The sequence below is a fragment of the Ochlerotatus camptorhynchus genome, unplaced genomic scaffold (genome assembly GCF_037179485.1).
Source record: "Ochlerotatus camptorhynchus isolate MF236.1 unplaced genomic scaffold, CSIRO-AGI_Acam_v1.1 ptg000222l, whole genome shotgun sequence".
Lineage (NCBI taxonomy): Eukaryota > Metazoa > Arthropoda > Insecta > Diptera > Culicidae > Ochlerotatus > Ochlerotatus camptorhynchus.
In genome coordinates, this window is record NW_027040712.1 from 2,383,081 (window position 1) to 2,385,946 (window position 2,866).

General features: G+C 45.8%; 1 pseudogene; it reads right to left on the reverse strand.

Annotated features, from left to right (window-relative positions):
• Window positions 1-630: 630 nt before the first annotated feature.
• LOC135703811 (importin subunit alpha-like) lies at window positions 631-2,645 on the reverse strand (annotated as a pseudogene).
• Window positions 2,646-2,866: the final 221 nt, after the last annotated feature.

Below are 2,866 nucleotides of genomic sequence, written 5' to 3' on the forward strand. Positions count from 1 at the left end.
GCGTCTCTGTCACTTCAAAACGTAGATGACATCCATGGCCGCTTACGCTTGGCGTGTTTAGTGTAGGTGACAGCATCACGTATCTCATTTTTCAAGAACACCTTCAGCACACCTCGTTAATCAAACCGGAGATACGTCAGACACCACCACGGCGAGCCAGACAACGGATGGTGGTTATCTTGAAGAATTTGCGTTTGGTTCTGAATATGGCGATGAGTGTACAAAATATTACGCAATTCCATCCTCCCTATTCGCACGCGCCCGAGGATCGGAGGCGAATGCCACTTCGACTTGTTTCGTCTACTTACTACTCTCTGACGACTGTGCTGGGGAAGCAGCATGTGCATGTAGGTAATTGGTGGATTTGTTAGTTAATTCGACGCTTTTGGACAATGCTGGACATTTACCAGTTTTTCAATAGTTTCTTGTTGAAAATCAACATTCGGAAGCATTGTTATCGATGCGTAGCCATATTTCTGATCGATTAGTGATAACATTATTGAAACTGGACCAGGGGCAGCTGAGTTATTAACGTTCAACATCTTTCTTAATTTGTTACATGTTCCATTTTCGGTTTTCACAAAGTGTACCCCCATATAGAAATCAAAGACGTAGTCCTACGTCAAAAAAACACGTGCACAATAGGTGCTACGTTGCGGAAAGCATCGATGATTCCGAGAAGGCAGTGTAGACAGACAGACAGTTAATGTACAACGCGGTACTTACAGTCGATGGGTTGGGATTGGCCAAAATTATGACAGGGGATGCAAGGAACAGATTGTGAATGTACCTATATAGAACAGGAGTGTAAATTTCCAGTCTTAATCTCACTTTTGCTTCGCAATGGCGGCACCGAGGATGATGGGGTTGGAATGATGCAATAATCTCTAAAACGAAAACTGATCACCATTTTGCTGCGGTCCGGGATTGAACTCCAGGGCGCCGTCTTTCTCCTTCGGTGCGCACTCCGGATTGATGTCCTCCGCATCAGTGAAGTAGGATTCTATCAGTTGGAATGCCTTCTTGTACACGTCTTCATTCTCGTGATTCTGCAGAGCTTCCAGTTTGTCGAGGGCTCCGATCTCTTCGAAAAGAGTGCACAGGTTCTCCGTTCCTCCAATCTTCTCCGCAAATTGAAAAATGTTTGAAATTCCACTTAGCACAACCCGTACCGTGCGGCTATCCTTAGCCTCCAGCAGATCAGAATACGGTTTCATCACGGGGTACTTCTCAACCAAATGAATAATCTGTTCCGTTGAGCCGCCGGTGGTCGTGTTTGTGATTGCCCACGCGGCTTCCTTCTGGGACTTGAAATCGCCCTTAATGAGCACCTCGATCAAAAGGTTGAAGATGCCAGAGTCGAACACCTGTGCAATTTGTTGTTGATTTCCAGCCGTGATACTTGAAATGGTCCAAGCTGCCTCCTTGTCGATACTGTTTTTTCTGTTACGGAGGAGTTTTCCAAGATATGGCAGGCAACCGGCCGCCAGGACAGCGTCCGTTTGAACGTCGCTTCCAGTAACGATGTTGCCAACGCTTCGCAATGCTGGAGTAATGATAGCCGAATTTTCACATCCCAAGAGGCGTACTAGTCGATGAACGGCACCGGAGGCAACTACGAATTCAATTTTTATCATCATCATCGTTACGTAGGAAAGTGCCCAGCAAGCGTCAGCAAGAACTTGTGAATCTTCATGGTCCAGCAGCTTGTAAAAAATCGGAATCATCGGTTCCACTCTGTCGAAAGGAGGAGGTGGGTTCTTGTTGCGACATAAGTTTGACATCAACCAGACGATGTTCCGCAGGAACGAGAGCTGTGTGTTTGTGTTCTGAATCAAATAGATAATAGATTCAACACTGTTGTAGTTTAGCACGATGTCACGAGCTTTCGAGCCATCGCCGGCTATGTTACCCAGAGCCCAAACGGCCTGTTCAGCAACATTGATCGAGGGGGAGCTGAGTAAGGCAATACACTTCGGAACTGCACCAGCATCGATCACGGCTTTCGTTTGTTCGGTCGTTCCGGATGCAATGTTCGTGAGGGCCCATGCAGCTTCAAACTGAAGATTGACCTGATCGAAACACTCCAAGAACTTTACGCAAATCGGCACCAGTCCAAGTCCGATCATCTTATCAATAGGCGGATTTTTCTCCCGGCTAAGCATTTTTCTGGCTGTTTGGACAGCGATAAACTCCTTCTGAGGATTTCCGCTGTTGACATGGCAGATAATTTCCTCAAATTTGAGCGCAATCGGACTATGGGCATTGCTTTCCTGCAGCGGTGAGGAAATGGTCGGCTCCTCGTTGGTAATGTTGCGACAACTGATCCTCTTTCTTGTTCTTCCGGAGTTCTACGGTCACCTCGTGACGACGCTGACGGAGTTCCGCATTACTCTTGGCTCCATGTTTGTAAGAAGACAAACGACTGTTTTGGCCTCCAGCGTTTCCCGTATCCATGATCGTTCTAGGAACAGATTCTTTAAAAAAAAGACCCGGAATATAACAGATTTCAATTAAAACACTTAACAGTCACAGCAATACAGCTTTTAGCGATAAAATTAAGGCACAAACCGGCAAATACCACAACGGTTAACTGCTAGCAAACTTTCTTTGTCAAAGGACATGCACAGACGGTACGACCCGATCCGATGAAGCTTGAGAACCGTCTCTGTCCCATGTTCTACCATCTTAAGTAACCAATCAGATTCCTTAATACATTTCATCAACTGCGACCTGGAGCACGTTGGCATTTCACTGGTTGAGCCCATGTGTTAAGTTTTAAAAAACTTCATTAATGAGACCAGTTCCTTATTTTGTCGCGAAAAAATCCTGTCGTAATTGGTGTCATGCAACTCGTTTGCAATTG